Below are 24,792 nucleotides of genomic sequence, written 5' to 3' on the forward strand. Positions count from 1 at the left end.
AATATTTTTGTACATGTGGGTCCTTTCCCCTTTTTTATGATCTCTTGTGATGCAGAGCTAGTAGTGGTATTACTAGGTCAAAGGGTATGAGGTGGTCAATAACTTTCTTAAAATAAATGGATGAATGAAAATGTTTTTATAATTCACTTAAAATTTTTATTTATGTCATTATTTAAAAAACAATAATTTTCTGGCATATCCTTCCCATTTCTTCCCTTTTAATAAAGAATAAAACAATCAAGTCAACCCAATCAATGAATCATTCCTGTCTGTGTTCAGGACCTACATTTAGTATCTAATATCTCCCCATCCCCTGGGGATGAATCCATTGGGGAGAATGTTCCATCATCTGCTTTTAGAACCAATATTTCTCATTATATTTCATCTGAATTCTACCAATGTTTTGTATTCTTTTCATTTAAAATATTTTAGAACTAGTGTGTATTGTTTTCCAGATTCTGTTTTCTTTTCTGTTCATCAGTTCATATAACCCTTCTCATGTTTCTCTGACTTCCTTATAGTTATCAATTTCTTAGAACAGAGAAATAATCCATTGAAATCATATGCCATAATTTATTCTTCTTTTTCCCCACTCAATAAGCAATCTACTTTTTCTCCAGCCCCCCCTTTTTTTTGCTACCACAAAATGTATGGCTATAGATATTTTCGTATACATGGGACCTTACTTTTGTCATTGACTTCCTTGGAGTATACACCCATAGTGAGATGACTGAGTTCAAGGGTATGACAATCTTAATTACTTTCTCAACCAAATTCCAAATTGTTAGACCAATGTATTAGTGTGCTTGACTTACACAGCTTGTCTACCATCACTATAGTTTCTTGGTCTCCATGGATATTTTCTTCTGGGGCTTTTGAGGAGCGGTACAGCAGCATTTTTTTTTTTGGTAGTAAATTCCATCCCCAGATAGCAAGAGTGTACTTCTTGGGGGTTAAAAGTTCCTCATTTTCCAGTTTAATGCCACAAATGTAGAGAACTTAGTGGAACAAAGCAAATTCATTTTCTCCCCTGTTTCCCTCCCCAGGTAAATCTCTCCATTCACCTGCTGAGGCTGAGTAATACAATTCACAGACAGAGAACTTTTCTCTGAGCTCTGCCCCAAAAGCTACTTATCTGATCCGGGTCCCTCTCATCTGTAAGAAGCTTCTATTCCTTTTCAAATATATATACATTTTTTTTCTGTACTCCGATAACTTTCCAACTCCTTTTCTTGTGCTATTAGAAAAGCTGTCGGGAAGCTATTATGTGCCTGGGAGTGACTCAATTCTACCTTCTCAAAGAGAGTTCAGTTTAGTTTCTAAGATTGAGTACAATTTAAAAAAAGAAAAAAAATCTTTCAAAAAATTACCTGGTGTCTAGTAATGTGGATGCTAATTGCTGCCACACTTTCATTCCTAGTGACAGCTTTCAGTGATGTGTTATCACTTGGTTCATGCTTCTCTCTTTGCCTGCCCCTCCTCAACCAGCCTAATATCACCAGATTGGTGTGTGTGTGTGTGTGTGTGTGTGTGTGTGTGTGAAATTGGGGTGAATTCTGCAAATAGAGGTTTGGACACTCAGTATCCTCAGGGACTAATCAGCTCCATCTTATTTTTTTTTCCAGGCTGTAGCTATGTCAAATTTACCAAGGAGCCAAATATCTAATCATTGATTTATGACTTAAACCTGTCTACTTGTTCTAGTGAAGATTCAGCTGAACCTGGTTCCTAGAATGGTTTCTGTCTGTGGAATTCTGAGAATAGGGAAAGTGTTTCCATACCGGGGCACCTTCCCCATGCCCACCCTCTTCTCCATACCTATCTGGTAATCATATACTTGCTGTGAATTTCTAATTATAAAGCCAGTACAAGAATAGCTATGTTTATATAGTACTTTAAGATGTCACAAACATTTTACATACATTGCCTTATTAAATCATTATAACAGGGAGTTACTACTGGCATCATTAACCTTTGTTTTACACTTCAGGAAACTGAGATTCAGAGATGTTAAATGATTTGCCTATAATCATACAAATGTTGGAGATGAGATTTTAACACAGATCTGTTTCGACTGGTCTTTCCATTATACTGGTTTTTCTATTGTACCTCTCTATATGTGTGAATCTCTCTCTGTCTCTCTTTCTCTCTCTCTCTCTCCTCTTTCACCTCCTCCCCCTCTCTTTTTTTTTTCCACCTACCCCTTTGATTATCTCAGGAGGTGAACCATATAACCCCATCTTTTACAAATGGTGGCCCAGTTGTACAATTGCCACTTGGACAGTTTCAGTGCTGGGGAACTCATTGACTCATCATGTGATTCATTCACTTTTTAAGGCTCTTAGTAGGCAGTTTCACCTTTATGTTCAGTTTAAATCTTTCTCCTTATAATTCCCATCCATTACTCCTAGTTCCACCTTGTGTGATCAAGAATAAAGCTAATCATGCACATTTATGACTTATACTTAATTGTTTGATTTCATAGGGAGGGTTGAGGAAGGAGGGAGGAAGAAAATTTCGAATACAAAGTTTTTAAAAATCAATGTAAAAATTTGTTTTTATTTTTTTACATATAATGGGGAAAATTCTAAATAAAAGGAAAATTTGAAGTAATAGAATAAAGCTAATCCCTCTTCTATGTGATACCCTTTCAGATATTTGGTGATACACACTTTTGAAGAAGAGCAGGAGTAAAAAGAATTCATGAAGGAATTATAAAATATGAAGATAGGGCAGCCAGGTGGCACAGTAGATAGAGCACTAGACTTAGAATCAGGAAGACTAATATTCCTGAGTTTAAATCCGGCCTCAGACACTTACTAGCTGTGTGACCCTGGGCAAGTCACTTAACCCTGTTTGCCTCTGTTTCTCATTTGTAAAATAAGCTGGATAATGAAATTGCAAACCACTACAGTATCTCTGCCAAGAAAATCCCCAATGGGGTCATGGAGAATTGGACACAACTGAAATGACTGAAGAACAACAAAGATAGGAAGAGAATATGAGATGATCATATGGCAAGATGGAAGCTTGATATTCTCAAATTTATGAAAAAACAAATTTATGAGATCACAGAACCATTGATGTGCTAGGTATATGAATTACCTTGGGATTAGAGACATAGTTTCCATGTATTTTTGATGGAATATGGTGGACATGGTGCCCTTAACAATGATCACTTTTGTTAAAAGATAAACCATTAAGTGTAGACAATTCTGTAGGGCCCTGCTCTAGATGGGCTTGTCACTATTTAGATTTAAAATTAGGGGTATGAGCAACCCCCACTCATTGGTTAATTGCTAATGCCCATGGCAAGTGCCTGCAGGAAGAAGATACTACTTCTCATCTGTAAAACTCTTTGTACTTATCTGCTTTTACATATTTTTTTTTTTTACTTTTCCCAGCAATCCTGTGCAATGGATAGGATAAGACACTTGGTTCTATACCTGTGTCATGTATGATAAGGCCTAGGTTGTATGGCAAAGCACATTACCAATGCTGACTTGGACATAAGAAATGACATAAATTACAGGATCTGGTACAAATATGACCAGAAGAGTACTTACGGTCACAAGAGGAATTAGTAGAGTAGCGGGTACTAAAACTCAGGTTTCCTGACTCCTGGGTTGTCTCCCCGCAACCTCCGCAGCAGACTCAGGAAATACTCATTGATTATAAAATTTTAGTATGATATGGTGGAAAGAACAATGGTTTTGGAGTTAGATACAGGTTCAAACCTACAGTTATGAAGTGCTTTGATATTTACAAGGCGTTTTCTGCACAACAAGCCTGTGAACTAGGTTGTATAAGCATTATTATCCCCATTTTACTGATCGGAAAGTGAATCCCAGAGAGATTAGATGACTTCCCAAGTTTACAAATTAGCCAGGTCTTGTATTTAGGTATCCTAAGAACAAAAACAAACAAAAAAACCAAACACACATCAAGACACTGAGCTTGGGCTCACCATACCATGCCACATTATAAATATAGTTCAAAGCCTGAATATATATGGATAAAAATCCATGGAATCATAATCAGAGAATCTCAAAATTGAAAAGGATCTTAGAGTTTGAACCTAGGTCTGAATAGGAATCCCCTCTTACTACATTGCCAAGAGGTCTTTGTTCAGTCATGGCTTCAAGGACTCCAACAATGGAGAGCTCACTCCTTTCCAAGTCTGCCTATCCATTTCATTTGCTCTGTTGTATTAATCTAAAATCTGACTCTCTGCAGCTTACTTCCATTGCTCCTAGTTCTGTTCTCTGGAGCCAACCTAAACACATCTAATCCCTCTTCTTTATGACAACCCTCAAAATATGGAAAGACAGGAATCATGTCTCCCCTAAGTCTTCTCTTTTTCAGTTCCTCTCACTGCTCCTCATGTGACCTGGTCCTCAGTCCTCTCCAGGATGGCAGTAGGCTCCTAGTGACCAGCTCTGGAGAACCTCCACGTCAGTCTAACTTACATCCCTCTATACGCTGATGCAACCAGCCTTTCTTTTGTGCCTGTGCCAAATACCAGCTCTGGCCTGGCCTGGTCTGGCCTTTGTGAAGGTTGGAATGTTCTGCCCACACTGTTGTCTGAATCGGCCAATTATCCCCCTCTCTCCTCCTTCCTCTAGACAATCACTTCAGAATCAGAGGAGAGAGGGACTTGGTGTCAGCAGCTATGTGAATTCCCCTGACAGGGGCTTATTCTTTCTAGGATACCCTTCCCCCTTCTCCCTCCCCAGAGACCCAGCAGGTTGAAAAGGAGGCACAGGCTGCATGCTCTGTGCTCTGCCAAGAGCCAGCCCTAGTTCTCACAGAAATATGCCTTTAATAGCTACTTTTAATACTTGGTTGATTGATAGGTCACGAACTTCCTACAGTAAAAGAGCAGAGATAATAAAACAAAGGGGGTTTTTAGAAACAGAAAGTAGAGGCATTTTTCCAGTTGGTGTCTGAAACTTCCCAAGCTTTCTGGAGGGCTCTTCCCCTTTGTTTGGGGTTCAAGATCAGAGCCTGCCAAGTCTATAAATGAGGACCCCTCTCCTCAGCCAGTAAACATCTTAATAGCTTGATAATGTGAAGGAAAAAAAAATAACTAGAAAAAAATACAGAAGAGTAAAACAGTGAATACATTTAACTATTAACCCGATAGCTGCGGAAACCCAGGAATGAGGTGCAGTATAAGAAAAAAAAATGGAGTCTATTTTGAATAATAAATATTATACTGCATTGCCTTAGGCCTGTTTAAATTCAGGCTAAGGTTGAGAGAGATCCCAGAATTCTTCAGAGCTGATTTCTCTTTTGTGCTGGAAAATGTAGCCTGAACTCTGGGACCCGTAGCTTAAAATCCTCATCCTCAACACCCTCTCTCTCATTCTCCTCCTCACAATCATCGCCATTCAGTAATACTAATAGTGATCACTTGAATTGACCTAGGGATTTCCTTCCGGGGAACTCAAAACACTTTCATAGATATGGTCTCATTGCACCTTCACAACAATCCTGTAAAAGACCCTAGACCTTAACATGAGAGTTTAAAACGGGAAAGGAGCTTGGAGATGAACAGGTGAACTCCACAGATAAAGAAGCTGAGGCAAAAATGATTGTTCCCAAAGATGAACACATCCTAGATAGTCAAACTAGCATCTGACTCCCTTTCCAGTATTTCTCTCTCCCTCATGCTATGCTTGCCTCTCTTAGGGACTGATTTAACCATTGTACTTACTAATAAACATGAGAACTGGAGGATATCTTAGTTTCCTTATCTATAGAATGGGGAATTGATTTGGTTTTCTGGACTATACAGATTTGTGTCAAAAGAGGGCTTCTACTCAGAACATGAGGAGGGGAGTGGTAGGTGGTATGTAGGTAGGATAGTGATAGATTCAGCCCCCCCCCAATCAATAAACATTTTAAAAAATATGGAGATGTGGGCACAAACAAAAGGCAATTGTATTACTATAATTATTATTATAGAGATAGATAAGTAGATAGATATGTATCTACCTATAAATCTTTACATATGTATACACATATGTCTTTACATATATATTTTTATATGTATTTCTTTACAAACTGCACATAATAGAAGTTCACAGTTTCTTATAGATTGCCTTTGTTCTGTTTTTTTAAAATATTGAAATGTTTGATTATCGTTTACATTTTTTTAAAAATGAGGGGGTTGGATTAGATAATCTCTGAGGTTTAGGGAAGGAAATGACTTGCCTAAAATCACACAGTGAGCTAGGGACCAATCCAGAACCAAGATCTAGGTCTCATGCTTACATGAGCCCATTACCTTTTGACTTCAATCACTCTCCCTCTCTTAAGTTTCCATTTTGCAGATGTGGAAATAGAATCCTGATGTGGGGGAATGAATAGACCAAGGTGACATGGATGATAGTACTAAAATTATAACTAGTTTAAAACTTCCTGCTTTCCTGGTCTTTATTTTAGCACTGGGAACACTATATCACTTTAATCATTCCAAAAGACCACTAAAAAGAACTGATAGAAGCAAGATCAATGAATGCTAATTTGATAGAGAAGATAAGCTGAAAATTTACCTTAGGGAAGGTGCTGTAGGCTTTGTTTTGTAGCTAGTTTCCAAGATTCGAACAGTAACTCTTCACCACTTATTAGAGTACATAATCTGCCCCTTTCTGCTAAGAATTCACCTCATTGACTAGTTGGTTATTGTTTCAATAAGAAGGATGGAAAGAACATTGGATGTGTAGATGGAAAACCTGGGTGAAGAGTTTGGAGCTCTTCTATTCATTATCTATGCAACATAGGCTTTATCCCTTATAGTTCTGAAATCCTGTGATAATTGGACATGATATGTCATTTTCTATATCAAGAGCAAGGCCTATTGAGACAGAAATGATACCCAAAAGATATTGTGAATTTGCCAAAGGATGCATTTAAAGATTGGCTGTCCCCTGATGGAGCCGAGGTGAGACTTAAGGAATCAATGATCATAAAACTTTTGGCAAAATTCATGTAAGACCATTTATTACCAGTGGTGCTTTGAAAATTCCAATGTTTTCTGAAGAAGGAGATTGACTGTGCCAAGTGAGCTAATTTACTCCCATCCCTCTTCCCACATTAACTCTCAAAGTGTGAGGACCTCTGCTTTCAGAATAAAGACATGGCACCTAGACTTCCCAGGGAAAAAAAATGTCATCAAAGAGATATTTTAGCCGGGAATGAATTAGTGCAGGATTTTGATCTCACAGAAACATATACTTGTAGAATTTAAGAGCTAGAAGACACCTTAGAATTTAGACCCTAGAAGAACTTTAAAATCTAGAATGCCAGGGGTCTTATAGTAGGACATTATATAATGTGTTGGGGTGATTTGATCAGTTCTGTCCAGATCAATTGATTTAAAATAGACACAGTTGATAGAAATTAAAGGAAATAAAGGATTGTTAACAGAGACAATAAGATATTGAATTAAATGCAACTGTTTACATTCTCATCTCTGTAGGAAATATGATGACTTTTTTCAGCTAGGACTGATGGAATTAGAAAGCAGCTAGCCATACTCTGGTCAAAGGATCGATTGAACACGCCCTGGTGGGCTTTTAGAAAACAAGACACATTTTCTAGGAAATAAATCAAGGCAAGAGATAGCTTTGAGAAATGTGAGCTTTGATAGCAAAGAGAGCTAGCTATGAGAGAAGACCATAGCTTTTGAGAGGATTCATTCTTGGTATCTTGGTTGGGAAGGAAGGGGAGTTCACTCCCTCTCTCCCTCCCTTTCCATTTGCTTTGATGTCTTCTAGTGAGCTACTTGTCCAGTAGAGAACACCACACAGAGAAAGGAATAGGCCCAGTCAGTCAAAGCAGGAGACCAGAGGAGCTTTTTGCGTTGAGAGAGAGTGGATCTTGGCTGTCAAAGTTGAGCTTCAGAGAGTAACAGGCCTAGGGAGTTAAGGTGAACAACTTGATCAGGAGAGACACTATGCCCAGAAGGAGCAGGACAGGCATACCATGAGAAAAGAATGGCTAAGAGGGACCCGAAGTGCTGGGGGAAAGAGTTGCCTAGGGCATGTGTGCTCCCTAATTGTATGCCTCTCTGCTAGTGTACTCTATGCATGTGTCTACTTTTCCCATTGATGCTGTGGGTGTTTGTAGAAGAGTGCACCCAGCTTTTTTGAGTGCGTGTCTTTTAGCTACTACTCATGCTATGAAATTTCAATAAATTCTCATGGTTTGAACTAGGAGTACTGACTGGTTGATTATTACAGGTAAACACACAGTTGGAACTCATAAGCTATACCTTTGAACCCATTAAACCTGGGGGTAGTCATCTCTTTGGGAACCCAAACTGTAAGTTTGGATTGTGGGGAGTAGCTCCACATGGGACTCCACACTTAGAACATAGAATATCAAATCTGGAAGGAATCTTTAGAACATGGAACAGGATAATAGGTAAAAGTGACCTTATCGAGGCAGCTAGGTGGCACAGTGGATAAAAGCACCAGCCCTAGATTCAGGAGGACCTGAGTTCAAATCTGGACTCAGACACTTGACACTTACTAGCTGTGTGACCCTGGGCCAGTCACTTAACCCTCATTGCCCCTCCAAAAAAAATGTAAAAAAAAAAAGGTGATATCATCAATATTCTAGTAAAAAGGAGAAATTGAGATCCAGAGAGGAGGAAGTGACCTGAGTAAGATGTCAGTGTTGTTCTGCTACAACCCCCACCTTTGCTTAAGACATATATTAGCGGCAATTGCTGCCTCTGGGACTTAGGGGGCAGAGCCAAGATGGCAGAGGAAAGGCTCCCGAACTCATGACACAATCGCTTCAAAAAAACATCCAAATAACACCATAGGAAAATGCCCAGAGCAGCAAAACTCACAGAAGAATGTGTTGAAATCATCTTCTAACCAAGAACGGCTTGGAAGGTCAGAAGGAGGGAGCTGCTGCGCTGATACAGGAGTCGAGCCCAACCCCACAGTCACCCTGACACAGATCCAGTCTCAGGAAGGCCTCACCAGAGGAGGAGACCCCCAGAGCCTCTGAATCAGCTGAAGCACCAGTGTCATCTGGAACTAAGCTCACAGTCTGGTAAGAGGGCTGAGCCCTGGGCAGGGGAGAGGCTACAGGGGTCTATGCTGGTGCTAAGGCAGAACTTGGATTTTACACCCCTACTGAGAACTAGGAGGAAGGCTCAAGTAGAAGGGGCCCAGGTGGGGGAGGGGCACAGGCTCGTTGGAGCTAACAACCACAACACACAAAGCTGGTTGATTAGCAAGTTGGTCTGGGGTCATCTAGGACCAGGAACCAGGCCAGGTGAGGGAAGAACCTGATTCTCCTTAAATGATACCACCTGGAACTCCTTAAGCTTGGGATACTGCAGCCTGGAAACAGTGCCACACTTTAAGGAGCTAAAAGTCTAGTAAAAGAAAGGCAAGATGACCCGACAGAGAAAGGTGAGGACCATAGAAAGTTTCTTCAGTAACAAGGAAGACCAAGGGGCACCCTCAGAGGAAGATGTCAACATCAGGGCCCCTATATCTAAAGCTTCCAAGAAAAATACAAATTGGTCTCAGGCCATAGAGGGGCTCAAAAAGGACTTTGAATATAAAATTAGAGAGGTAAAGGAAAAAATGGAAAAAGAAATGAGGGTGATGCAGGAAAGACATGAGAAAAAAGTCAACAGCTTGAAAAGTCAAATGGAAAAGGAGCTACAAAAGCTCTCTTATGAAAATAATTGTCTAAGAATTAGGATTGAACAAATGGAAGCCAGTGACTTTATGAGAAACTAAGACACAATAAAGCAAATCCAAATGAATAAAAAAATAGAGGGCAATGTGAAATATCTTCTGGGAAAAACTGCTGACCTGGAAAATAGGTCCAGGAAAGATAATTTGAAAATTATTGGTCTACCTGAAAACCATGATCAAGGAAAGAGCTTAGACACCATCTTCCAAGATATTCTCAGGGAAAATTGCCCTGAAATTCTAGAAGAAGAAGCTAAAATAGAAATTGAAAGACTCCACTGATCACCTCCAGAAAGAGATCCCAAAAAGAAAACTCCTAGGAATATTATAGTCAAATTCCAGAGCTCTCAGGTCAAGGAGAAAATATTTCAAGCTGCCAAAAAGAAAGAATTCAAGTACTGTGGAGCCCCAGTCAGGATACCACAAGATCTAGCAGCTTCTACATTAAAGGACCGGAGGGCATGGAATATGATATTCCAAAGGGCAAAGAAAATGGGATTACAACCAAGAATCACCTACCCAGCAAAACTCAACATTATCTTTCAGTGGGAAAAATGAGACTTTAATGAAAAAGAAGACTTTCAGATAATTTGTGATGAAAAGACCTGAACTGAATGGCAAATTTGACTTTCAAATACAAGACCCTAGAGAACCATAAAAAAATTGGAGCTGGGGGACATACCTGGGGTCGTACAATAGGCGACTGTCTTGTGTCTGAGGCCAGGTTTTGGCTGGGATCCCCCTGGGTCCAGGGGTGATGATTTGTCCACCGTATCACTTAGCTAGATGATAACATCTTTAGGGTTAAATTGAGGGGTGAAGGGAATTCACTGGGGGAAGGGGAAGGGCAGAAGTGAAATCCTACATGAAAGTAACAGGAAAAGGCTTATGGAGTGGGGGAAGAGATGGGAGAGGAGCAGGGCAGTAAATGAATTTTACACTCATCAGAAAAGGCTCAAAGATCTTAAACTCATCAGAGATGCCTCAAGGAGGGACTAATAGACACACCCAACTGGGTAGAGTAATCTATTTAATCTGGGCAGTAAATGACCCTAACACTCATCAAAATTGGCTCAAAGACCTCAATCTCATTAGAATTGGTTCAAGAAGGGAATAATATACACACTCAATTGGGTGGAGTAATCTCTCTAACCCTGCAGGAAAATAGGGAGGGAAGGGGATAATGAGAGAGGGGCAAAAGAAGGAAGGGCAGAGTGGGGTGGGGGGGGGGGGAACAGACAGAAGCAAATCCCTTTTGAAGAGGGATAGGAGGAAAGAAAATGGATAATAGAATAAATATCATGGGGAAGGGAATAGGATGGAAGGGAAACAGTTAACAATAGTAATCATGAAAAAGAGAAAAGGGGGAAACATTGTACAAAAAATATTTATAGCAACTCTTGGTGGAGGCTAAGAATTGAGAATCAAGGGAATGTCCATCAGTTGAGGAATGATGGAAAAAGCTGTGATATATGATTGTAGTGGAATGGACTTGTGCTACAGGAAATGACAAACAGGATGATCCCTGAAAAACCTTGAAAGACTAATGAACATGGATGTATAGTGAAGTGAGCAGAGCTGAGAGGACATTGTGCATAGTGACAGCAGTATTGTTCAATGAGCAATTGTGAATGACTTAACTACTCTCAGCAGTGCAATGATCCAAGACAATCCCAAGGAACTAATGAGGAAGCTTACTATGCACCCCTATAGAAAGAACTGATAAAAAGAACACTTGTGGATTGTACGTATATAACCTGATTTCAATCTTGTAATCTTATGAAAATGAATGTTGAAAACTACCCTTACATGTAAATAGAAAAAAAAAATAAATGTTTGTTGCAAAAAAAAAAAGACATATATTAGCTTATTAACTCCGGAGAATTTTTCCTGATGGCTTTTAGTATTTTTTCTTGTAACTTGTAATTATGCCAAGTTTTCTACTGAACTTTGATTATTGGTTTTCAGAGTGTCTCAAGTAATTGTTACTGGTTTATTGTGGTTGGCTTTCAGTGTTGTTGTTTCCCCAAACAACTAAGGGAGCTGTGACTTACCTGATGATAACAGAACAAGGAAGGATGTTTTGTCACTCAGGCACTGGAAGCCCTTGGGAGTCTGAAGATAGGTGATCAACGAATTGGACAAATAGTTCCCCAGGCTGAGTTGAAATCAGTTGATCACTCCCATCTGACTTTTTCTTTCTCACATGAACAGAGGACTGAATTTCCCGCTCACACATTCTTTTGGTTCAGTAGTTTCACATATGGCCTGTTTCTTAGCTGGGGAGATGGCCTTTCTCTCTTCCTTACTACTTTTTTTATTTTGTTTTTACAGAATTGTCATGAGAAAAGAACTTTGTAAACCTGAAATATGATTGGCTATTACTATTGTTATTTCTTCAGTTGGGTACTTTATATCAGGGCCTGTTTTCTGGATTCCAGCATCTGACTTTCCCTATCATTCAAAACTCATGACTCTACTTCTGTATATATATCTTTAGCAGAGTGGGGCTCTCCGAGTTTAAAAAATCACCTTTGTTGCTAGAATTGTTTCTTCTTTAGGTGATGAATTGGTTCTTTTAAAAAGTAGTTAGTGTTCTAGCAAGCTCCTGAAGGTCAGGTACCATGTTTTTGCCTTTCTTTGTGTCTCTAGTGCTTAACACAATGCCTGGCTATACCTCTACCAATACAAATCCCAACCCTTTCATAACTAAGTAGATGGTTTTATGAGACACTGTGGACCAACATATTTACCACCTGATGGCTCATTTATGTGTAATGAATCCCTTGGCGCTTAGATAGGCTGATCCTTGAACAAGATTTGTAATCCAATTCAGGACCCAACTTGAAGCCTTTCCAGCTTGGTAGCACCTACCAAAGCTTGTGTTTTACTAGCCTAGGCATTGAAAATCCAGTGTCACATCCATGTTAAAAGATATAAACTTGGCAAGAAAACAGCCGAGCAAGAGAGATGGGGTACACAGGATCCAAATGTCGATCTGGCGTGTCTACAATTCCCCTTGCTGATAAACAAAAAAATGTCACGGTCCAATCCTGCTGGTTCATCTCTGTTATGATCTTTGTCTCTTCTTTCCCATCCTTGAGAAACTAACTCTTTCAGAATCATCTCAAACTCGTTGGTTCAGCATTCCCTCAGTGTAATACATACATGTAGTTTGTATTATAACAAATAGGAAGACAGTGTAGTATCGTATAAAGAACATTGAACTGGGAACACCCAGGTTCTAGTTTCTGTTCTTTCAGTAATTCTCTTGGTGATCTTGGATAAATCATTTAACATAGTAGATATTTATCTAATACTTCCTTAGTCTGAAAAGCATCCTGTAGACATTACCTCATTTGATACTCTACACCATCTTATGGGATGAATTATAGAAGAATTATTATTTCCATTTTACAGATGAGGAATTTGAGGCTCTGAGAATTTGGTGACTACTAAGCATGAAAAGTCAGATTTGAGCTCAATTCTTTGAAATCCAAAGCCAGCACTTTCCCATCACTGTAAGACTATATTCTTGGGGGCAGCTAGGTGGCGCAGTGGATAAAGCACTGGCCCTGGATTCAGGAGGACCTGAGTTCAAATCCTATCTCCAACACTTGACACCTACTAGCTGTGTGACCCTGGGCAAGTCACTCAACCCTCATTACCCTGAAAAAAAAAGACTATACTCTCTTCAGTTCTCTGGGACCAAGTCTTCCCCTTTTCCCCTGTTACTCACCCCCCTTCTTGCCCTCCATAAAATGAAGGGATTAGAATCATGGGAACTTCAGAGCTAGAAGCTACCTTAGACACTATTTGGTCCAAGGCCTCTTCACTTTTTTGTGTGTCACAATCCCCTTTCACAGTCTGTTGAAACCTATGTATTCCTTCTCAGAATAATGTTTTTTAATGCATAAAATAAAATATTTAAGATCACAAAGGAAACCAGTCACATGAAATACAATGATCAAAATATTGTTAAAAGGTCATGGACCCGGGGCAGCTAGGTGGCACAGTGGATAGAGCACCGGCCCTGGATTAAAGAGGACCTGAGTTCAAATCTGACCTCAGCCATTTGACACTTACTGGCTGTGTGACCCTGGGCAAGTCACTTAACCCCAATTGCCTCACCAAAAAAAAAAAAAAAAAGGTCATGGACCTGTGTAATTTAAAATTCTAAATGTGGATTCTCATCTGTTCCCCCAGTTTTGGGGGAAACTGACTAAAATCACTGATAAAACGAGTTTAGGTTTTTAAGGGTTTATTGAAAAATAGAAAGAGAAAGATTGAGAACAGAATTCCAACAGCCTGGCATTCCTATCTTTCCTCAAATTTCCTGTCAAGTCCTCTGCTGCCACCACCACCATCCAGTCAGGAACCCAAAAGAGCGAGAGCTCTCCATGCAGGCCCTCTTTCCTCCTTCCTGTCTCCTCCCAGAAAATAGGAGGCTCCTCAAGTTGATTGGCTGGTAGCCTTGATAGACAGCACCCATGAGCAAATGTCACTTCCTGACGCCAAGGAAAAGCCACATGGCCTTGCCCTCTGAGGCATTTTCCTCATGGGAGCTTTCCCACAGCAAGTCTCCAGTAGGTGGCATCATTCCAATCATTACAGACCCTAGGTCCATGACCTCCTGATTTAGTTCACTTTCAAGATGAGGAAACTGAGGTTCAGAGAGGTTAAGTGATTTGCCCAAGGTTACACAGTGGCCGAGGTGGAATTTGAACTCAGGTCTCTCTGACTGCAGATCCATTGTTCTTTCCATTGTGTGTGATGATAGCATTATGATTCCATTCTCTACTGATTAATTTTCAATCTGGGATCTTTTCCTGGGTCCACAACTAGCCCACATTTCTCTGTAGGAATTTTAAAGGTTTTTTCTCCCTTAAGTGTACTTAGTAGTTCTTCAACATGTCCACAAATTCCCTGGGGGAAAGAGGCAGGGTTTGTGTCTCCGCCCCCCATTCCAAACCCCATCTCCCCAGTGCACAGGGAACCAATATAGACACTGATATCATGGCTTCTAGTCTCTGATGTCCATTGTTGTTAAGACTAGCTTAGTGGGAGTGGGGGAGGGGAGATGTCAGGTGCAATGAGCATTTGAGCTTCTCACAGGTGTCTATACCATTACCCAGCCAGGGCCTAAATACCTCAAAGCAGTTTTAAAAAGAGCCAATATTCTGCATCTTGGCACTTAAAACAATTAAGAAAATGAGATTCAAACTATTCAGCTTGGTCTGCACCCAGCTGCTCTTCACAGCTTTGGAAGACAGATTCTGAGGTCTGCATCCTCTTGCCATGCAAATCTCAGCCTTGGCCCCAAGCCCAGAATATCTGCCTGACCCCAGGCTCTGATTAAAAGACATTGGTGGGATTGATCTTACATTATCCTCCCTGGATGAAAGGTAGGGAATAGGATGTCCTGATCCCCTGGCCAATTCCACCTTACCCGAGATGTACCAAGCATACAGAGCCATTTTCTAATGTAAGGGCTGCATTTGGCATCCCCTTCCAATTCCATCTTCCTCATCTGCAAAACATGGTGCCAGGGTAAGTTTTCCAGCAGGCCATGAAGTGAAAGCCATTATTTTGTTAATACTTGCTATGGCCATGAAATATATACAACCATCTGGTTCTGCTCCTGACATGTTGTTTTTCCATTTTCTTCTGATGTGTTCCATCAACTTTCTCAACATTTCCTGGGCTAGATTCATCCTCCAAGAACATTTTTCATTAGATGTGAACCTGGTTCTCACTCTGGCAAATTCAATGAATCCCCTAATGCACTGAGTGAACTCACATAGCCTTTGGGAGTGCTTGGGCCAGGAGCCAGTTCTCAGTTGATGAAAACCACTGGCTTGGCCTAAGCAGTCAAATTTTTTAATCCCACAACTCCCAAGGGCTCTTGTGACCTTCCCCTATCCTCACCCTCCCAATCACAACCCACCCTCGCTATGGTCTATTGAAAAGAGCATTAATCTGACAGTAAGGATGCTGGGGCTTAAAGCCTAACCCTGCCACTTGGACCCCTGGACAAATCACTTTCCCCCTCTAGGCTTCAGTTTATTCTGCTGTAAAATGAGTGGGGGGAAGGGGGCAGCTAGATGGCGCAGTGGTTAAAGCACCGGCCCTGGATTCAGGAGTACCTGAGTTCAAATCCGGCCTCAGACACTTGACACTTACTAGCTGTGTGACCCTGGGCAAGTCACTTAACCCCCATTGCCTAAAAAAATAAAAAATGAGTGGGGGGTGTAATGGAGCCAGCTTGAATCTGAATCTTAAATTTGTAGGTTGAATATTTACCCCATAGAAGTCAGCAAACATTACAAATCAGGGCTCGATTTATTGTGTTGCTGATTGTCTAGATTTAAAACAATGGAGAAAATGTTAAAAATGCAAATTAAACTGAAAAGTGCATTGGGAATATATCCCCCCTCCCCTCTGTGCTCCCCAAACTGGTTGTTAAACATTTACCAGCCCATCACCGGACCATGTACTACATGGTCTCTACAGTTGCTTCCAGCACTAAAATTCCATGGCTCTATGGAATTTCTATGCAATGATGATACAACCAGCCTTGCTTTCCTCCCACGGGTGCCATGAAGACCAAATGAGAGAGTGGATAGGAAAGCACTTTTTAACAGTAAAGAGCAGTATGAATGGAAGGGATTATTATTGTTATTATTCCCATCACAGTTCAACCTCTCTCTCTTAAAATGAAAATCCTATAGTTCGTTTCCCTTTCAGCTTCTCGGCAGAACTCAAGGCAGGAATGGGGGAGGAAGGAGGGAAGGAAGGAGGGAAGCTGTGTTTGGGGAGAGGCCAGATACCTCTCTTCATTGAAGCCACAACTTTGGGCACCATTAATCAGTGATTAGATACTCTGAATACCCAGTCTTCGTGGTCCCTTTCAGAGCTTTCCTTTGGGGTCCTACTGGGAGCCCCAACTTCTAGTTAATGAATTACTGACTCGGGCAAAGAGATGAGAAGAACTTTTTCTCTGCTCTCTTGAATGATACCTGGTCTGAAAACAAGAGATGCATTCCCCCACCCCACTTCAGTAAATTCAAATCCTCAAAGGGTGAGCTATTTATGATGTCCTTTTGGAGGGTAGTGAGGGAAGGATGGTGCTAAGATGAAGATAGGGTTTGGACCTGAGAATGCATTGGTACAACGATAGGTTAGAACTGTCTCAGCAACTTATCATGTTAGATGCCTAACATGCTCAGAAGTTGTAACTTGCCCAGGGTCTTGTCAAGTGTTGGACTTGAACCCAGGTCATCTTGGTTATAAGGTTAGTTCTCTGTTAAGGTAATCATGGTAAGAGCTAACATATAGTTATGGTTCAGAAAAAAATTACATGTCATTTCTACAATACTGCAAATTCCTTGGGAATTTATTTAAATTAATGTCTCATTTAAACTTTGTATCTCTGAAAAGCTAGGTTGTCCAGTGGCTAGAGCACTGAGCTTGGAATCAGGAAGACTCATCTTTCTGAGTTCAAATCTAGCTTCAGATATTTGCTATCTATGTGACCCTGGACAAATCAATTGACCCTATTTGCTTCCATTTCCTCATCTGTAAAATGAGCTGGAGAAGGAAATGGCAAACCACTTCATTAACTTTGTCAAGAAGGGGCATCTAGGTGGCTCAGTAGATAAAGAACTGACTTTGGATTCAGGAGGTCTTTTGAGTAAAAATCTAGCCTCAGACACTTGACACTAGCTGTGTGACTGTGGGCAAGTCACTTAGCGCTCATTGCCCTGCAAAAATAAAAAATAAAAACAAAAACAAAAACCCAATAAACAACAACAACAAAACTTTGTCAAGAAAACCTTAAATGGGCTCATGAAGAGTTGGACACAACTGAAACAACTCAACAACACACAATAAATGTTTACATACCCACAACATAGGCATTACAAATTTTTTTTTTTTTTTGGTGAGGCAATTGGGGTTAAGTGACTTGCCCAGGGTCATACAGATAGTAAGTGTTAAGTGTCTGAGGCCGGATTTGAACTCTGGTACTCCTAAGTACAGGGCCGGTGCTCTATCCACTGCGCCACCTAGCTGCCCCGGCATTACAAAATTTATCCCCATTTTATAGATGAGGAAACTAAGGCTGAAGAAGATAAAATGGTTTGTCCAATCTCAAAAAGCTAACAAATGGCACAACTTGACCATGAACCCAGGTCTTCTGACCCCGGACTCAGCATTCCTTCCACTCTGCCACAGCTGCTTGCTTGGCAGGCAATGACCTCGCCTTGACTCTGATGTTCACTAAAGCAAGAAAACAGAAGCCCCAGACGAGCTTTGGAATTGTCAGGAGATTAGCTCACTGTTGGAGTCCCTGCTGCGTGCCCTGTCTGAGCAGTGCTGTTTGCTTCATCTAGAGTTTCTAGGGACAAGGACTTTGTGTTCATCTGAGGCTGGGCATGCTGACATCCCTGATAAATAATTGGAACAATCAAGAGAACATGAAAATGCCAACAATGCATCCATTGTTTTGGCCCTGAAGAATCTGAGAGAGCAGGGCTGAAGCTGCTCCAGGTTTGGGCTGGAGATGAAGTCCTACTGAGGCCTTATCTGGACTAACCATCCCAGCCAGTGTCAGAAGGAGGGCCAAGGAAGGGAGGTCTGGTTCCCCTGCTCCTGGAGTTTGCCACCCAAATCTGTTCAACTGGAGGCTTAAAAAGCAAGCAGCAAAAAAAAAAAAAAAAGAAAAAGAAAAAGAAAAAAAATCCCTTCTTTTGAATAACAGCAATATTTACTGTTGCTGCAGACAGATGCTGTTATCTCTGCCCATATCTGTTGTCCTTTGATAGAATGCAGCCCACTGCTGTGCACCTACTAAACACTCAATGAAGGCCACCTGAATGGAAAGCCCTGATGTGGCATGGCGGGTCTTAATATCAAAAAAGAAATCCCCTCTCCTGCCTCCTTAGGAAAGGTGCGGACCACATTCTGAGACTGAGCAGATAGTTGGTAAGAACAAATCTTGAGAGCTTGATATGGGAACATGAAATTTGTGACTACTTAGAGATGCTTTCCAGGGATCGATCGAACGAGCATTATGCATCAGGTTGATTCTAGCCTTCACTTACTGTGTGAGACCCACTTCTATAAATTGTAGGGGGAGAAGAATGATGCCTTAATGAATTCATGATGGGGGGACAGTAGGGGAAATAGCACTGTAGTATAGATGTTTTTGGTGTGGATCACAGTATTATTAGCTCATAGATTTAGAACTGGAAGGGACCTTAGAAATCATCTAGTCCAGCCCCACTCTTTGTACAAATGATGAAACTGAAAGTCCCAGAGGTTGTGACTTAGACAAGGTCACACTGACTGTATCAGTCCAGATCAAACCCAAATCTCCCAATTTGAAATCCAACATTCTTTCCACCATGCTATACTGCCTCTCACACAACTCCTCATCCAGTGGAATTCTTGCCCACATCTTTCCAAAAATCTCTACAGAAGATCAACCCAGAACAATAGAAGTCTTCCTTGGAGTCTTTAAAGAATTTATAGATGTTCATGAAACTCACAGGGGGCTCATCAGTTCCCCTCTGGGCTGCTGCATGACCAACCCCCTTACCGGCATAGTCACCTGTGTCATTAATGATGTCTTTAGGCCACTTCTTATATACAATTCATCTATGGTAACAGGCTGCAGCCTACTCACTTCTGCCCCACCCCTATCCATTTCTTCACTTCCCTTTGAGTCACCTATCATTTTGACCAAATGAGGGAATGGATTTAAAGTTCTTTCCAAACCTCAAGTGCTATATAAATGAGTTGTTGTTATTACTAGTTGTCCAGTTATTCTTCTTGTTATTGATTCTTCTGAGAGTGTGGTACTCCATGATTTAGAGTTATATTGGCATCACTGGAAGAAAATTAAATTGTTCTTTTGTATGCAATAGGGATAATAAAAGTTATACTACTGACCATCACTTAGCACAGTTTATAGCACATAGTAGGTGCTTACCAACTGCTTGACCTTACCAGGGACATCAAAAGCAACATTCTTCATAAATCTTAAAACACTATGAAAATGTGAGCTATTGTTATTATTGTTATTGTTATTATTGTTGTTATTGTCATCATCATTATCACGACCGCCACCACCATCATCATTACCCTGGTTCTCTGTGAAGTCCAAGACACAGAACTTTGTAATTTTCTTTTCAAAAGTCTATTTTTCCTAGGGAGGAAGATGCTAGGAAAAATTAGAGAGAGTAATGGCATCTTCCCCAAACATACAAAGAGGGTTCGTCAGTTAACAAGCATTGTTTACATACTTTCTTGATCTGATGTGATTTCCTTATTCAATCAACTCCAGTGGCATCCTCTTGCTTTGATAAAACATAAACTCCTATGTTGAGCTTTTTTTTTTTTTTGGCAGGGCAATGGGGGTTAAGTGACTTGCCCAGGGTCACACAGCTAGTAATTGTCAAGTGTCTGAGGCCGGATTTGAACTCAGGTCCTCCTGAATCCAGGGCCGGTGCTTATCCACTGCACCACCTAGCCGCCCCCCTATGTTGAGCTTTTAAAAGCCCTATACCACCTGGTCTCAATTTTTCCTTCAAGCCTCTTTGGACATCATTCCTCTTCCTGCATGCCTCAATCCAGCCAAACTGACCTTCTCTCTTTCTTTTGCACAAAGCCCTCCAACTCCCATGCACCTGCTTTTGCTCTACTTATTTCGTATACTGGGAATGCACTTCCTCTTGACTTTCACCTGATGAAGGCTCTCCCTTTAAGTTACAGCTTAAACACAATCTTCTACCCAAAATCTTTTCTGATGCTCCCAACAGCTAGTTTTCTCTCCCCCAAACTATCTTTTTCTTGGGGGGGGGCAGGGCAATGAGAGTTAAGTGACTTGCCCAGGGTCACACAGCTAGTAAGTGTCCAGTGTCTGAGGTCAGATTTGAACTCAGGTCCTCCTGAATCCAGGGCCAGTGCTTTATCCACTACGCCACCTAGCTGCCCCCTCCCCCAAACTATCTTTGTATATATTTGAATGAATTCACTTTATATTTGTGCTCTCTCTATTTATATAGGTAGTTTCTGTTTCCCCCATTAGAATGTAAATTCTTTGTGAGTGCCAATTATTTCATTCTTTGTACTTGAATTCTCCCACACATAGTAGGTGCTTAATAAATGTTTGTTGATTGTTGATACTATGTGCCAGATACTGTGCTGAGAGGTAGAGAAACAAAAAGAGGCAAAAACAGACCCAGCTCACGAGGAGCACAAATTCTGAGGAGACAATACGTCAATTACTACATACTTCCAAGATATATACAGGATAGAAGGTAATCTTACAAGTGAAGATACTAGTGGCTAAAAGGGGCTTGGAAAAACTTCGAACAGATAGTAGGATTTGAGCTAAGTCTTAAAGAAAGCTAAGAAAAATGAAGGGAGAGGACAGAGCAGGCATGGAGAGCAGCCAGTACAAAGACAAGGAGTTGGGTGAGAGTGTTGTGTACAAGGAACAGACAATTTGGCCTATATAACCAGAAAGAAGAAAATATGGAGGGAAGGTATGAAGGAATCAAGGTTTTTTTTTTTTTTGGTTTCTTGGGTTTTTTTTAGTGAGGCAATTCGGGGTTAAGTGACTTGCCCAGGGTCACACAGCTAGTAAGTGTTAAGTGTCTGAGGCCGGATTTAAACTCAGGTACTCCTGACTCCAGGTCTGGTGCTCTATCCTCTGCGCCACCTAGCCGTCCCAGGAATCAAGTTTTAAAGAGAATTTTTGTTGGATCCTGAAGCTGCTGGGATTTATTGAGTAGAGGAATGGAGGTGACATGATCAGCTGAATAGAACGAAAATGCCACCTTATAGGTCCTTTTACAATAAGTTTTCTCCCATCCATACATCAAAAATCATTCAAGATTCACTGAAAAATGTAGCAGTTTAAATAACCCTTTGATAGGGTTATTTGATTGAGAGCTGGAAGGGTTCTCAGGATCCATCCATTCCACCTCCCTCATTTTACAAATGAAGAAACTGAGGCCCAGAGAGTTTTTTTTTTTAATTATTTAGTCAAGATCACACAAGTAGCAGTCACTACAGGCAAGATTTGAATCCTGTTCTTATGGCTTTAGAGAATTTTTTTCTACTTCCCATTTTACCATGCTTCCCTTCTTTTTTTCTGTCTTGGCTTAAGGTTCTAAGCTAATATCCTAAATTCACCAGGGCCCTATGCATTGATAACACATCATTTAAAAAGATAATCTCGTTCAATGGTTGTCAATGGCTGGTGCCCCCAAGGTGTCATTTAAATTTAAAGCCTTTAGAAAGATTGATTGAGTTAGCCTCTTGGGCCTTCTTCCTATGTGGAGACAGAAGGACACCAGAGAGGTCAGGAGCTGTTTCCAAGGTTGGGAGCAATGGCTATTGAATAATAAGAGGCCACATTTATATAATGCTTTAAGTGCAAGACAGTTCAGTATAGTAGATATAGTGCTGGCCTTAGTTACAACCAAGATGACCTGGGCTCAAATCTCCTCAATTCTAGAATATCCTCACTGTGTGACCCTTAACCTCTTGACCCTACAGATCGCTTCCTAACACAAGAAAGTGAGGAGAGCCACCAAACTGCATTTGTAGAGAGTTTCTTCAATGGGAAGCTCTGAATATGAACAAAATCATGGGTCCAGTCTCTAACCCTTTAAAAATTACAAAGCACTTTGTGATCCTTACAACAGTACCATGAGGTCAAGATACAAGCATGGTTGTGTCTGTTTTGTAGAAAAAGAAGCAAACCAAGGTTCAGTGAATTAAAGGTAACTTATCCAGAGTCACGCAGCTAGTGGAAGTTAAAGATGGAATTTGAACCCAGTTTTTGTGACCTTGGGTTCTGTGTTCTTTTCACTCACTATACACCTGCTCCCTCACTCCTGGGGCTTTTTAATGCTCACTTCCAATTGACTGCCACCTGTTATTCCCATGAACTCCTCTGGCTGACACTGTGGTGACTAATGCTCTTGGTCAACCCCTACAGAACTCAGGTCTTTGCTGTTCTGGCTTTAATGAAAGAGGAGAGGAAAGGCCACAAGGCAAATGTTTTTATCTCTAAGAGTTTATTTACAACAGTTGGCTACTTGGGAATGTTCAACTTCCCAAAGCAGTGTATTAACCACTCTTAAGGAAACTTTACTTTTGTGAAATTAAACTTTTTTTTAAAAGTTTGTTCAGTTTTATAGGTAGTTTATCAGAGGGCAGAGAAACATTCTATGGAAGAGGAGAATGATCTCATAAACAAGGAAAGGCCCAACTATTTGCCATCTTCACTGGGGATGCTCTAGGTCATAATTAGAAACACGCTGGGTTCTCTAAGGTCTTGTCAACCAAAGAGCAATCCCTAGCAGGTCCTATCACACTGAATGTTGAATATGAGACCAGAGATGGACCATTATCCATAGATCGATCTGACAAATTGTGGAAAAGCCACCAAGTGGTCGTTTATTTTTGCCCACAGCAATTCACAAGAGTATCTACTGAAGTCCTGGGGGACTACAATCTGAGTCAGTGCAGGGAATAACCACATCCATGAAATCACAGGTCCTTTGAAATCTGTCAAGTCCCATAATAGCACGTTTTGAAAATGGAAATTTGTTCTAATGCAATGGACACATTAGGTAATATTTTGAGCATAATACAAATTTTGAGTTCGTTTTTATGCAATTTAATAGATTCAGAGTTGGAAGGACCTCAGAAACCACTAAGTCCAACCTCCTCATTTTAAAAATGAGGAAATTGAGGCCCAGAGAGGTTAAATGACTTACCCATGATCAAACAGCTACTAAGATTCTAAGGTAGGATTTGAACACTGGTCTTCTATTGCTGGTACAATACTGATCCTATGAATTGAGTAATAGAAGTATCAATGGACTACAAGGTGGACCTCTCAAATGCAGGTCTTCTGCCTCTAAGAGTTACTAGTTTGTGACTTTGGGTAAGTTGCTTGAACATATTTGATCCTCATAACAACCCTGTGAGGTAGATAGTGCAAGTAGAAATCTGTACAGTAGGATAATGAGGCTCTGAGGAATTGTGCATATAATACATTTGTAACTCCAAAGGACTATATGCAACAGTGGAAGTACAGGGTAAAGTCTCTGAAAACAGTGGTATTTTGGATTATATTTTTTAAGTTCGAATTTTAAAGTCAAATTTAGTTGTTAATTAAATAACTTCTCCTAGTACATAATTAAGTACTAAACTATATAGTGTAGTCTTTTTTTTTTCAATTGTTCACTATTACTTGTGTGTGTGTGTGTGTGTGTTTGTTAGTTTGATTTCCTCAACTAGACTGTGAGCACCTTGAGGACAAGGATCACACCTTGTATTTCTGTATGGTTTATGGTGCCTAAGACTAAAGTCTTAGTGCAGTTGTAAGCTTTAGCAGTTAAGACTTGGGGGCTCCCTGAATTTACAGATCTGTAGAATTTTGTTGGGGAGGGGAGATGGTGTTTTAGAAATCATATAGTCCAATACCCTCATTTTACAGAGGAAGAAACTGAGGCCCTGAGAGGAAGTAACTTAGCCAAGGTTGCAATAAAAACGGTTAATGGAGTTTTGTTGGTTTGTTGTTGTTGTTGTTGTTGTCGTTGTTGTTTTGGTCTGGACTTGTGATTTCAAAGGTGTGGTGAATTCCTGGTGCAGAAGCTTTCCCTACTCTTTCAGGTCAGCAAGTCTCTCTAATTTAGAGTTTTAGAAAGTTAAGGGAGGACCAGAGGTATTGAGTGACTTGCCCTGGGTCACACAGCTAATATAGGTAAGAGGCAGGTCTTGAATCCAGGTCTTTCTGACTCTTAGCCCAGTCTTCCATCCACTATATCACACTGGATCTCCTTAGTATATAGATTGATTGCTAAGTGCCCATGTCAACATTGCTGCTGCTGAGTAGACATAGCTAAAGAGGGGATGAAGCCAAGGACTACATGGTTTCATTGAAGCAACAAGGTATCTATCCTCCACTAAAGTCCTTTTCCAGGTTCTTACCACTGCATGGTACCCTTGTATCTTGTTGATGTTCAGTCAATTT

The 24,792-nt window shown here is 40.6% G+C and overlaps 1 pseudogene; it reads right to left on the reverse strand.

Moving 5' to 3' along the window:
- Window positions 1-19,338, reverse strand: part of LOC122739101 — a 41,828-nt pseudogene extending 22,490 nt beyond the window's left edge.
- Between the last annotated feature and the right edge of the window lie 5,454 nt (window positions 19,339-24,792).

Source organism: Dromiciops gliroides, chromosome 2 (assembly GCF_019393635.1).
Source record: "Dromiciops gliroides isolate mDroGli1 chromosome 2, mDroGli1.pri, whole genome shotgun sequence".
Taxonomy (NCBI): domain Eukaryota; kingdom Metazoa; phylum Chordata; class Mammalia; order Microbiotheria; family Microbiotheriidae; genus Dromiciops; species Dromiciops gliroides.